This window comes from Salvelinus sp. IW2-2015, linkage group LG20 (assembly GCF_002910315.2).
Source record: "Salvelinus sp. IW2-2015 linkage group LG20, ASM291031v2, whole genome shotgun sequence".
Lineage (NCBI taxonomy): Eukaryota > Metazoa > Chordata > Actinopteri > Salmoniformes > Salmonidae > Salvelinus > Salvelinus sp. IW2-2015.
Genome location: NC_036860.1, coordinates 75,935,255 through 75,949,705, shown reverse-complemented (window position 1 = coordinate 75,949,705; position 14,451 = coordinate 75,935,255).

The following is a 14,451-nucleotide window of genomic DNA, read 5'->3' as shown; positions in this document are numbered from 1 at the left end:
ACTAATGACGACTCACTATGGGCTGTGGGTGCTGGATGGCCCCAGAGCTGGCCATAACTGATGAATAGTGTGGTCCACACTAACTGACATGCGCCGTTGGCTATAAGTGGGTGCGGTGAGCAGAGCCTTTTGAAGCTGGGGCCGTGGGCTGTGTTTGAACCATCAGCAGAGACCCTGCTCTCTGTAATGGACACCGACCTGTGGTTCGATCAGGGGCTCCGRCAGGCCAACACAAGCACACACTTTCCTCCAATTGTATTACTGGGCTTGGGGGAGGTGATGGTATTATTTCTGCTACAACACTGGTTTAATTCAAGGCAGATCTGACCCCAGCCTCACTTCTCCAGTTCAACTCATTGGATCAAGTCATAATCCTGCCTCAACCACATGAATAAGACACAGAGGGGCGACGCACTCGTTCTTACCGCATACGTCAAATGTCACTCTGGTCCACATTCAAGTCATGTGGCTCATGATGATACCATTTCATCTGAAAGTTGAGAGAGCTTAACTGAGATCTACAGAGACRAGAGGAGAAGACAGACAAGTAGGACGAATGGTGCCACGCCACATTGACACAGAATCAACTTGGAGCTCTGTGGCTCTGCTGTTTGCACAGATCCACAACCCAGCCCAAGATTCAGTGGATTACACTCTGTCCATGCCTTTTTACAATGCTGAAGTTACTTGGTGGCAAGTTGATGTATTAACATGGCAAGTACTTGTCCACCAGAGGCAATGTGAGAGCCTGTTAACATCTAGTAAACCATGAGCTACGGTTTGACATGTCGTACTTGGTTCGACATGGGTATTCATATTTGACTGTTTAGAAACGGGGGACCATTATTCTGGAGAAATTCTGAAGGTTGCATTGCCACAACCACACATAGGGCTACTGTAGGCCTACACTGCACCAGATAAACTAGTGGCTGACCCATCACACCTCTTCCCAGGAATAATGCGCCAAACCGTCCCTAAACAGCAGAGCCTTATGAGGCGTTTACTGTGAGCTATGACTAAACTAAGGCATCTCCGAGCACTCTGCGAAACATCCAAATTCCATCCCAGAAATACAGGCCTTTCTCCAAAACACATAATAACTCCTGTTCAAAGGCCCTATCTTGTATTATCATTTCAAAGGGGCCAAACACAAAACATACTCACACTCAACCTTGAGCTAGCTAATGAGAACGGGGCCCGGGCGAGGCAGGCTTTTCCAGTGACTGCGCAGCAGGCAGCGGATAGCGGCGGTTGTGGTTGCGGTTGGTTGCCGTTTGGTGTGTGACTCGGTCCGGCTCCCACGCAGTTGAAACCAGGGGTCCCGGAGAGGTGGGTGCTACTGAGGCCCCTGATAATCGCGGAGGGGGGGAGGGGGCTTTAAGCTGAGTTTGAAATGAGAGACAGGCCGTCGGCACTCAGGGACGGCCCTCTGATTTGTTCTGTGGTTCCTTTGATAGCATGCATCCTACAGAAGAGAGGGAAACAATAAAAGATGACAGAGACAGGTCTTGGGGAAAACAGGTTTTAATCCATGGAGCTTCAATTGCTGCACTTCGGTCACAGCCTCCCCAGAGAGGGCAAGGGAGTCAAGCTGAGAGTGATAAGCTAATATAACGTACAGTTAAAACACAATAACGTACAGTTTCTGATAGCAATTAGAATACTATTCTCTTTAAAGAGGTTGAAGGGGATCTTAAGCACTTACGAATTTGTAACATATTGTACGAATTGGAATTCGTAACACATGATACAAATTGCATTTATTTATTTGCAGGACACAAGCCAGTAAGCAAAATGACGTTAGACGTCTTTTCCAGACGAAGTAAGCATTATATCACAATAATACTTTTTTATATGGGAAGAGTAGCCAGCTGAAAAACACAACAGAATAATTAGTATTGCTCCAACTTGTCACACATACACTTACAGTGTGTTAGCTTTATCAGAATCTTTCAAACTGACAGTCCAACCTTCAAAATAAATCAACAGACCACTTATTGTTTAGTTCAATGCACTGACTGTACGTCGCTCAGGATAATAGCGTCTGCTGAATGACCAAAATTGAAATGCAAAAACAAACAGTTGCAAAGAATGCTTGGTATTATTCTAATGAGCTCCACCCCCAAACAAGTACACATTTGGTTGGTGCTGACCAGATCCAAATCTGAACAAATCATAGACGTCTAGGCTATATTTCACAAGTTTGAACATCCCAGTACAGTATGGCACAGTTAATACAGCAGAGTAGAGTACAGAGTAGAGTACAGTACAGTATGGTACCAAACAGTACAGTTTAATTCAGTACAGTACAGTACAGTACAGTACAGTACAGTACAGTACAGTACAGTACAGTACAGTACCAAACAGTACAGTTTAATTCAGTACAGTACAGTACAGTACGGTACCAAACAGTACAGTTTAATTCAGTACAGTACAGTACAGTACGGTACCAAACAGTACAGTTTAATTCAGTACAGTACAGTACAGTACAGTACAGTACAGTACAGTACCAAACAGTACAGTTTAATTCAGTAGAGTACATTACAGTAAAGTATAGTTTCATTCAGTAGAGTACAGTACAGTTTAGTTCTGTAGAGTAGAGTAGCCTACATTAGAGTAAAGTACAGTAGGGTACAACACAATACACCATACTTTACTGTACTCTAGTGTGCTCTACTGTATTGTACTCTACTATACTCTACTGTACAATACTCTACTTTTATTTAATGTACTGTAATGTACTGTAGGTACTCTGCTGTGCTCTAATGTATTGTATTGTGCTATGCTGTCCAAACTTGTGAAACATAGATGTCTATGATTGGGCCAAATCATGGCTGGTCCGGACCCGGACCAAATCTGAACAAATTATAGACGTCTATGTTTGGGCCAAATAAAGGCAGGTATGGACCGGATCAAAAATCAACGTCCTTGGACGTTGAAATCAAATTCGGTCGCGACTGCACCAAAAAAATTGCTTAGTGGGAACATATCATACGAAGTTGATGAAGTTGTACACAAAATGTACAGCTTTTATTGGTAGCACTGGTGCTCCTAACTTCTAAAAGATAGTAGCAAAACACAAAATTACGGAATACCAGAAAATATTTTGACATCAATTGAGATATAGCCTATATTGGGCCTTGTAGAATCCAAATATTCCACAAATGACTTTCAATGACAGGTATTTGTATCAACATTATAGCTGTTTATAATAACCATATTATCCCATCACTGTCTATAGTGAATGATAATTCWTCCCATTTTACAGATGAAACGTCGAAGCTGCAACTGCATGCCAGCCATTTTATCTCAATCAGTTTCATGGAAATATGCATTTAGATTTTCTCGAATGATGAACAAATTTTGAGGAGAATTTGCGACCAAAATGGCTGACTTTAGAGTCCTGGTTGTACACCAATTTTGCACAATTTCCGGGGACCCGCTTTGGCTCGTGACCGCTACTTTCAAATCTATGATACACACTCTGTAGGCATCACTTTAAGGCAACATTCTAAAGACATTATTGGTTGATAGTCAATAATCAATATGGTAGTAATCTGTCCTTCCTGATTTTGTCCATATATTTTTACCTGATGTCCATGCTTTGGCACGTTCATTTTGGTAACATTTAAATCAATGTGTCAGTCTGAGATAAAGTGTTTGCAAAGACTGCCATGAAAAAATATAATCAAAACATGAATCTAAAGAAAATGTTTAATCCCTCACATAGCATATTCTACACAAATGTGTTTCAGTTTGTGCAATGGTTTGTTTTAAAGGGAGAGAAATCAGTGTGAGAGACAAACCGTGAGAGAAACACAGAGTCGGGCTACTTTGATGTGCTTCGGTGCTGCTAGGAATAGATGCTCGATAGAAAAAAGCACACATCGCAGATTCAATGGACAAATGTTTTGTCTACAGACCACTACAGTAGAATATGTGTGTGTGTCGCACAATAACTCACAAGAGACCTCACACTCATCCATGTGTGCAGACTCAAGTTGTCAATCACGTGAACTGAAAAAAAAAAAAAGAAGAAAAACCCTTTTTCTCCCAAATATCCTCAAGCGAGACAGACAACCGACACGCCTTTAAAGGGCATCAAAACAGCCTCCACACATTTCAATCTTGTTGTATTATGTTCCCTCCAGAAGGAGAAGGAAAAGTAGTATTTGTGTGATCGGAAATCTGCGACCAATATGCTCCCCATATGTCTGACTTCAGCGTTGTGTCTTTCAACTCTGGTCTTGTTTTTGTTTTGGGGAATTTGGCTTTTCTGCACATATCTATTTTATCTATTCTTTGCTCTTATATATCCACCAGTGTATTAAGTGAAGCCTGTCTTTGTGTGGATGCTGACAGCCCATCACTTAGAAGTGACTGTATGGTTTGCTTTATCAATAGCACATACAGCACTATTAGGAAAATGGGCCTAAATGGGGCCATAGGCCTACATTAGACACAGACAGAGCCCTGTAAACAATCATGTAGAACTGCAGTTCAGATATGAAGCACATCAAGAAACGTTCAATGTTTTTTCAATCTACATTCCAAGATTACTTCATTTCCATCACAACGCCAGACTAGAGTTTGCAGCCAACATCTGAACACTTCATCATTCATTGAAATATTACAGACACTAAGCTCTGTAAACTCACAGCCATAGTTTGAAATATTCATCTGTGTATTCACGTCTATTGCCATGACTCAACGTGGTTCAACATGGTCTCTGTACAACAGTAATTATCTATGGAGGCTGTCATATTTATTTGCCTAGTAATTTTAGACTGCTGAAGTCGGTTGGTCAGTGCGCTCACTGCGTCGTGTAGATTGTTTAGATCGTGTCAGATTGAAGAAGTAACAGATTGTGTCGAACTTTTCCTTATTTGAGGCAGGGTGGTCCCTCTACAGCCTAGTGTCTGGGACTGTCCAACATAACGTGACCCCCTGAACATTTCCAACACACACTCACCCCTGTCTCAATCTGTAGGGCGAGGGAGCAATCCTCCCCAATAACAAAGCCGCCATTGACACTGACCCTAACCTCCTTCCTTCTTCCATCACCTCCATCCCCATCCCGGTCCTCATCACCCTCCCACGTTGCCGCCCGGACCCCAGTGCTGGGCTGGCCATAGGGCCCCGGAATGCGGTTCAGGTGGAGAGCTGTGCTGTTTCCAATTAGCAGGGTATAAAATTAGCATTGCTCTCTCCTGTCTCCTCTCCAAACATTGCTGTCTCCCCATTCTTTTTGACCCTCCACACTTCACTCTTGCTCTGACCTCCCCTCTGCCACACCGCCACATAAATTTCCTCTCTTTATGGCTCTTGTCTGCAGCCCCTGCACTACCCATCTCATGCTCAGTGTGGTTAACGTGCAGTACATTTGGTATAAAGTTTGTCGTCGGTCAATGAGTGTAATAATCCAGTGTTTTATATTTGAGTTCTGAAAGGATATATACCTCCCAGGTTTACTGTAACTCTGCTCAAATCCTGTACAGAGGACAAGGACAAAGAAGGACTCATATATTGTTTCTGTCTGCAATCCAGTATACTGTATGTTGGTCATATTAAATTTCAATTACAAAAGTAGAATGTGCAAAATATGAAACTGAGCGAATGTAGTCTTTTATTTCTGGACTTGTTACAAGTAGTTTGCGAGCTCTTTTTCCACAGGTCAGTCTGTTAAATGGAGTGTTATTTTTCCAGGCAAATAGATCAGGTCAGTGTAGCCAAGTAGGACCTGAGGTCAACCTGGCACTGAGGGTTCACATCTGTTTAAATAAATCCTCCACAGTGCCATCAGCAGTATAAACACACATGCAACACACACACACACACACACACACACACACACACACACACACACCACACACACACACACACACACACACACACACACACACACACACACAACACACACACACACAACACACACACACACACACACACACACACACACACACACACACACACACACAACACACACAACACACACACACACACACACGAGAAGAGAAACACACACAGTGATAGTTTTTCATCATTAACTTTTTTCACATTCCCCTGCTTTTGGCACCTGTCATCCTATATTTTTTTGTTTCTTTTTTAGAGCGCGGGCTGCCTGTTACTGAGAACACAGCACATGGGAGGGAAATTTAACAGGGTGTCCTACCCGACCGCGCCGCTCGCAGGGATCAAATGCTCCCAAGGTGTCCTACGTATAGCTCTATATTTTTCCCTCTGCCAGACCCCCCCCACTACCAATGCACTCTTTTACAGAGCCTGAGACCTCCGCTTGCCTCTGAGCTCTCACTTTATGAGCCCAGCTCATCCCTTGACTTGTAGAGAAAAGACCGGGGCAGCCTTTTATAGGGCTGCTGGGGAAAGACAGGGGAAAGGCCAAAAAAATGGAAAAGTATGGTTTAGTCTCCTGCTCCCTGAGCATCAGAGAGAGACATGGGAGGGTGATAGAGGGAGGGAAAGTGGGAACGAAGAGGGAAGACTGCGGAGAAGAGAGGAGCAGTTTGCTGAGAAGTGGTCACTGAAGTGGTCATGCTGTGTTTTGCAGCAGCCTGCCACCAGTGTCTGCACCAGAGACCAGACCAGCATCCCCTCTTCGACTGGCATTCCCTCCATTCAGTTGACCAGGAGGGTGTGGGGGATGAGGATGCAGAGAAAAAGAGAGAGAAAAGGGACGAGGGCGTGAACTCTCCTCCCTGACACAGGCTCACTCGTGGGCTCCCTCCTCCGCAGGAGTCCCGTGCCTCTTTAGATAAACACAGCCGATCAGTTAACAGCTTTCACCTCCCTCACTCCCTCTCTCCCTCCTTCCCTCTCCAGATGTTTGGCCCATGCAGCCGAGTGCACCCAGGGCTGAGGAGTGGAGATCTCCAGCATCGATTGGAATGCTGCTCCTYCATCCATCTCCATCAGTGGAGACGCCATTTGTTTGACTTGAGATGTGACTGTGTTTTCCCTTCCCCACACCTGCAGCTTCCTCTGGACCTACCCTGAGACCTATGATCAATCGCATTGACTTGGGAAAATAGTAGCAGAGCAGCTGCAGCCCCATGCTTTATGAGTTCTGCCTGTGGTTCCAGGCAACCTGTGGATGAACAACAKYCTGAGCACAGTTTARTTATCAAAGTGTTATTCCCATCAAACTAAACCCAGGAACACATTTTATGTTCCTCTTATATTCTTGCAATGGAGTAATCAGGCTCTACCTACCCCATCTGTTTTAAGATGTTGCTCTCTCTTCCCTTTCTGCACTGCTGYGACTTTGTGTCATTCAACAGACTGTGTTTTAAATGGATTACATGCTCCTCTAACTCTGTCTTATCATGCACCAGGCCCAACCTCATTAGTCAATAGCGCTCAGCAACTGGTAGTGGGGAGTTCTGAAGAGACGGCCCAAACTTAGCAGTGCTCATTTCAACACGGTGGGCTACCCTGTTGTTCAAATCCTCTCAAGCTGTTCCAGACATCTGACAACTGCTCCTTTTATTTATTGACTTCATTTTGCTCAGAGGGCAGGTTTTACTTCTCCCCTGAGTGATGTAGAGTTAATGTAGAGCTGTGCACTGCAAGTGTTTTTTCTCTCCCCTTTAAACCGTACTTAAGCGTTTAAACACTCTGGGTAATGACGTGCTGTTGTGGAAGTGAAAAACCATGCCGGATAAAAAAGACAAACATCCCTGCAGGCTTTCCCTGAGGAGAGAGGAAGCCATCGAGGAGAGGATGAGAGAGAGGAGGACCCTGTTAATCAAAATGAATGAGCACCTCTTAGGGCCTTTGTGTCGACTGAGCTAGGAGCGCTCAGAAACCCCTGGGCTGAGTCTCTGCTTGCTCAGAGTGTGAAGAGAGATCCAGATTCTCTCSCACACACAGACAAGATATCACCCCAACCAATTGTAGGTTTCTGTTGTATTAATTGTTTTCTCTTCTTTGCTTACTTTTCCAACATGTTGAATATTKATATTGACGTCATATTTTGTCAGTGTATCCTGCTAGAAATGACTAAATAGTCTATTTATGATGAAGAACTGTTTTCTCACATTTGTCAGCACAATGAGGGAGGACTTCAGTTGGCATCTGATAGATCCTTCCGGAAATTGGAACGATCACATATCAAATGTATCTTAACCAGAATTTTTACGTTTCGCCAGTTGGTTTTAAATGCTACAAACTCTACTGCTGCTCTACTGTCAAAAGTAAGAGTCTGCTATGAAAATGAAAGTAACAGACATACAATGGTGATTCCATACTGCATTTCAAACACAATGTTTGTGTATGCAATTTAAAAACAAGAGTTACTTGGAGTGAGCACATATTACAATGATCAATGAATTAAAATAGCTCTGATTGTTGGCAGAAGCTCAGAAGGAAGGGTTTCAGTCTCCCCAAGTTATTATTACATAAATGCCTTTTGAGTATGGAGATCATCATGTTTTGCTGTGTCTGTTTTCCTTTKGATGCATTGAAGTGATTCTCCCTACTGTAGCTCTACTGCCTTATAGAATGTCTTCCCCAGAGCAGCTTTTTCAAATTTGGGGCTTTGCGACACTCAGCCAAAAGCCGCAAATTACCCCCCTCTAGCAGCAGCGAATTAGGAACAATTTTGTGTTTGCTATAAAAAAAAACAGGGGAGAGAGAAGCAAGGGGAAAATGTAGCTTACACCAGGGACCACCAACGGAGGCAACATGGGATGAACAGCTCGCTGGCCGACAGATTGGGTGGCAGGGCGGTGCTTTTACGCTTACTCTCTAATCTCTGATCTTCACAGCAATCAGCTTTATCACATCACTGCTACATAGTATAACACAACATTCATTACATACAGTAAGAATTACTGGACTTATGTTACTGTTCCATTGTTTACAAGCCTTTGAATTAGCTTTGTAATTTCCCCAACCCAGACCTGCAGCACTGATAAAATAAGGCTTTTGCTCCAACACCAGCACCCTCAGGGATGCAGTGACTTTGTTGACATTATGTAGCAACGGGTGAGAGATATGAGGTGCCAATTCAATGGATGTACTCTCTTTATGTCATTGATGCCATTMTTTTCAGTAAAGGGAGAGGGCTAGGTTTGGCTTCCCTGCTATGCGGTTGGTCTGAGCACCAACGTAACGTTTTTTACAAAGCGTGAGGTTTGGCTCGCCTGCCTAATCTGCTTCGATTGAGCCAGTCCATGTTTTTCCCATTCTGGCAACATTTTCAATGCCCTTTTAAAATCCACTTCCAAGTTGTAATATGCCACTGCAGACGTTATTGAGAGAAGAAAGAAAACCAGAACTGGACAGAGAGGGGTTGTAGGAGAGACCTATCCCCTACTGTTACCCTTTAACTTCAGTTTCCAAAYTTCATCACGTCTCCATGGTGATGTCTGGTGGAGCAGGCAGGCCACTCTGTCTTGCTCAGAGATCAGTTGGCCAGAGCAGACCATGGCCAGGTTGGGGTTACTGAGTTATTCTCGTTAAGCCATAGGCCTACTACAACTGTAATCAGAGCCCGGCTAGCCTGACCCCACWCTGACACGTCTTGGACCAGATGTTAATTGTGCTTCCTGCTTCTTTTTGATTAAATGACAGCACRTTTTAGTCTTGTTTGTATGGCTAATGGCGCTCATTTGGTGCAATAGGCGGTTAAGGGGCTGCTGTGGGTGACATCACCCCTCAGTGCCTTTGATCTGAGCTCTCTGAGGATACGCTAGCTAGCGTTTCTTGTTGGCCACGGTTGTGGTAGGGTTAGAGCTGTTGGTCCATACCTGGGGGTCTGGACTTGATGACGACAAGAAGGTAGAGTACATGACATTGCCCGATTCTTGTTGCCCAATCATTGGGCACATTGGGTAGAGCTCTCTTTACCCACCAGTCCTAAGAGGTGCCAGGCTGCAGGAAAATGGTGAGGGCATGAGGTCGCCAGCTGGGACGCAGCAGGGTACCAGGAAGATTGAAGGGGGGCATTGGGAAGAGTAGGGGGGTCATGACCAAATGCCACCCATTGAACTGCATAATGGCTGCATTAGAGGGCCTGTGTTTTTGTCTCACAGATGTTATAATGAGGCTGATTCGATTAACAATAAAACCCAGAGCGCAACTGCGGATATTTTGATGTTGTTTGCGAGAATATTTTTGATCTTGGTGTTTCGTGAGAGAAGTTGGGTATTTCATCTGGAACATAGAGGGAGTCAGTGGGTGGAGGGTGTGGTTAGTCAATTCATGGGTATAGAGGCAAAGTCCATTAGGGTTCTATGATTAACACCAGGAAATCTAAGGCTCGACACCAACTCAGAGAACTTCACCCGTGTCTTATCAGGCACCTAATCAGACCCCATGCCTACTTGTCTTTTCCTGCCTTGCAATCTCTTTATCTCCATCTCTATAAAGCCTTCTCGCTCCCTCTCTCGCTCCCTCTCTCCCTATTTTTCTCCCTCCCTCTCTCTACCCCTCTCTCCCTATTTTTCTCCCTCCCTCTCTCTACCCCTCTCTTCCTCTTTTTCTCCCTCCCTCTCTCTACCCCTCTCTCCCTATTTTTCTCCCTCCCTCTCTCTACCCAGATCTCCCTCTTTTTCTTCCTCCCTCTCTCTCTCAGCACGTGGCTGAGGTGTGAGATCATTCTCCTTCTGGGTGGCTTTCCTGCTATATGTCATTGTCATCTGCTGGCACCGAGGGTTGTGGGGGGTCCCTTTTCCGAAAACACACTGCACTGCCCTCCACCGCCCCACACACATAAATTCTTGGGCACAAGACTTGAGAACGGTGCACCAATGCAGCACCCTTTTTTACTGGGCCTGGCAGGGTGAAGCACAGACCGGTGAAGCAGGGGAGAGAGGGAGACGCGGAGGGTGGAAGATATATAATTGAATAACTCTGAAAAGCGGGGCAGCAGGGATCAGCCCTGCCAGGAAAAGCAAACGCCAACAAGCCGGGCCTGTGGAAGTCAGCCATTAAAGTGAGAGAAGAAAACCTCCGCTCTGATCAAACGTAGCACAGGGCTAGCTTTTCAAAGGCTAACTAAAAATGCCACCTACTTACTGTAGCTTCCCCCTCTATACATCGATACTCCCACACCCTCAATTCTGATCACTGTAGCCAACAGATAATCCCTTTGAAATTGTGCTGCACTTAAATGCTTGCATTGTCTTTGGTCTCTTTCAATCAATTTCAATTCAATCAGTTTAAATAACTTACAAACCACTCTCAACAGTTCAGGAAAATAAAAACATTCAAGGAAACTCATTCCAAATGATGCATTTCAAATGTAGGAATAACATGTAGGAATAACATTGAAACATTGTTTTTCCTCTAATGACTGAATTAGCTAAGGCTATCCCACAATGCACCACTCTCTGCACCGTGATCTGGCTGTGGAAAGGAAGAAAGGGGAGGGTGGGTGTTGGAGGAATGAGTTTACCTTGCCTGTTTGGCTTGGCCTTAATAATGCTAGAATGAAAGCATGGCATAGCAACCGTGTCAGGCATGAATGGACTTCTGACTAAATCAACAGACTTTTCCCAGGAAATGGCCTCTACATCAGAGGGAAGATGTGAGTTATAATAAGTCATAACTGATCATCCACGTGGAACTGAGTAGAAACCTGGAGCGGTAAAGTGGCACGCATCACTGATAGGAGTCACATAAACCTACATTCATCAAGTTCATAATGTCATGAATAACCATAATGTGACATCGATTGGAGTCTTCTGTAGTGACGTATTCAATTTAAGGCCCAGTGTCATTGTTGTTACAATTGCTGAGCCCTTTTACATATTTAATTTCTAAATGAATTGGCAGTCTCAAGGAACATTCTTTCACATGCCATTTAACAAGAACAAAAGTGAGACTATAAGAGAGAGAATGTAGGAGAGAGGTGGTGCTGACCAGGGGTTAATGCAACAGGTCTCCACTGACAGACAGAGAGGAGGTAGTAACAGTTTCTCTCACATCCTGTTAGATAGCCATCTTGAAGGATGGAAAGGAAAGAAAATAAAGGCAAACACAACTGATTATTGGAAAGTTTCTTCTTCTCTTACAACAGGGATGGAGAAGTCATGTATGATAAAGGACAGCTGAACACATACAAGAGGACATACATGCACAGTTTCTGTCTTGCTTATTTTGTCAGGTGCAGTGACTCCTTTCTCTCTCTGTCAATCAAAAGCACTCCTCTGCTTTTCTGATAGTTTGTTTGTCTCTTTCTCTATTTGTTCTTGATAAAAGAGGATTGACTTCTGCCTCATCTACAAAGCTTTTACACAGACCCATTGACTGACGCATGAGGAGCGCTTGACTTTGAGGTCTCATACCTGACCAGGGAAAGTGACTCAACCATAACGCCTGGTTAAAATGTAAACGTTTCGAAGGTGCGCATTTGCAGCTTCTACAGTTGAAGTCGGAAGTTTACATACACTTAGGTTGGAGTCATTAAAACGTATTTTTCAACCACTCCACACATTTCTTGTTAACAAACTATAGTTTTGGCAAGTCGGTTAGGACATCTACTTTGTGCATGACACAAGTAAGTTTTCCAACAATTGTTTACAGACAGATTATTTCACTTATAATTCACTGTATCACAATTCCAGTGGGTCAGAAGTTTACATAGACTAAGTTGACTCTGCCTTTAAATAGCTTGGTAAATTCCAGAAAATTATGTCATGGCTTATGTCATGGCTGATAGGCTAATTTGAGTCAATTAGAGGTGTACCTGTGGATGTATTTCAAGGGCTGTCTCTTATACACATCTAGATGTGTATAAGAGACAGACGGTACCACGTTCATCTGTACAAACAATAGTACGCAAGTATAAACACCATGGGACCACCCAGCCGTCATACCACTCAGGAAGAAGACGCGTTCTGTCTCCTAGTGATGAACGTACTTTGGTGTGAAAAGTGCAAATCAATCCCAGAACAATGGCAAAGAACCTTGTCATGCTAGAGGAAACAGGTACAAAAGTATCTATATCCACAGTAAAACCAGTCCTATATCGACATAACCTTAAAGGCCGCTCAGCAAGGAAGAAGCCACTGCTCCAAAACCGCCATAAAAAAGCCAGACTACGGTTTGCAACTGCACATGGGGACAAAGATCGTACTTTTTGGAGAAATGTCCTCTGGTCTGATGGAACAAAAATATAACTGTTTGGCCATAATGACCATCGTTATGTTTGGAGGAAACAGGGGGATGCTTGCAACCCGAAGCACACCATCCCACCCGTGAAGCACGGGGGTGGCAGCATCATGTTGTGGGGGTGCTTTGCTGCAGGAGGAACTGGTGTACTTCACAAAATAGATCGCATCATGAGGATGGAAAATTATGTGGGCAAATTGAAGCAACATCTCAAGACATCAGTCAGGAAGTTAAAGCTTAAAGCTTGGTTTCAAATGGGTCTTCCAAATGGACAATGACCCCAAGCAACTTCCAAAGTTGTGGCAAAATGGCTTAAGGACAACAAAGTCAAGGTATTGGAGTGGCCATCACAAAGCCCTAACCTCAACCCTATAGAAAATGTATGGGCAGAATTGAAAAAGCGTGTGCGAGCAAGGAGGCCTACAAACCTGACTCAGTTACACCAGCTCTGTCAGGAGGATGGGCCAAAATTCACCCAATTTATTGTGGGAAGCTTGTGGAAGTCTACCAGAAATGTTTGACCCAAGCTAAACAATTTAAAGGCAATGCTACCAAATACTAATTGAGTGTATGTAAACTTCTGATCCACTGGGAATGTGATGAAAGAAATAAAAGCTGAAATAAATCATTCTCTCTGCTATTATTCGGACATTTCACATTCTTAAAATAAAGTGGTGATCCTAACTGACCGAAGACAGGAAATTTTTWGTTTAAATGTCAGGAATTGGGAAAAACTGAGTTTAAATGTATTTGGCTAAGGTGTATGTAAACTTCCGACTTCAACTGTATATGTGCCGAGGCCTGAGGATGCTAGTATAATCAATGAAGGCACTGGCTGTCCCAGAGTTAACACTTGATCTATTTTCTAATTTACCAGAGTTCTGAGATGAATCATGACTGACCACATAATAAAAGATGGCATTACCGCTCTGACACTGTTATCATACAGTCTCTGTTCGATACATGGGCTAAAATTACCCATTAGTGATATTTTCAGTTTTCTTTCAAGCAGATAAGTATCATTCGAACACTAAATATTTACTGTCAGATGATACGAATCTCATGCTGAATCTATTAAGGTTAGTTCACCACAATTCCCACCACACTGTTTAAGATTATCAATAGCAATAATAAACGTTTAGTGTTTTATGTGCAAAAAAATATATGACCACAAAAAAGGATCAAATAAACAGTGTGACCCACTATGAGCGAGTCTGTACATTTCCTGAATCAAACTTATTCCTTATTCAAACGGGGACCCACAAAGAAAATCATTGTGTATTTCACTCTCAGTCAAGCAACTTAACAATTCGC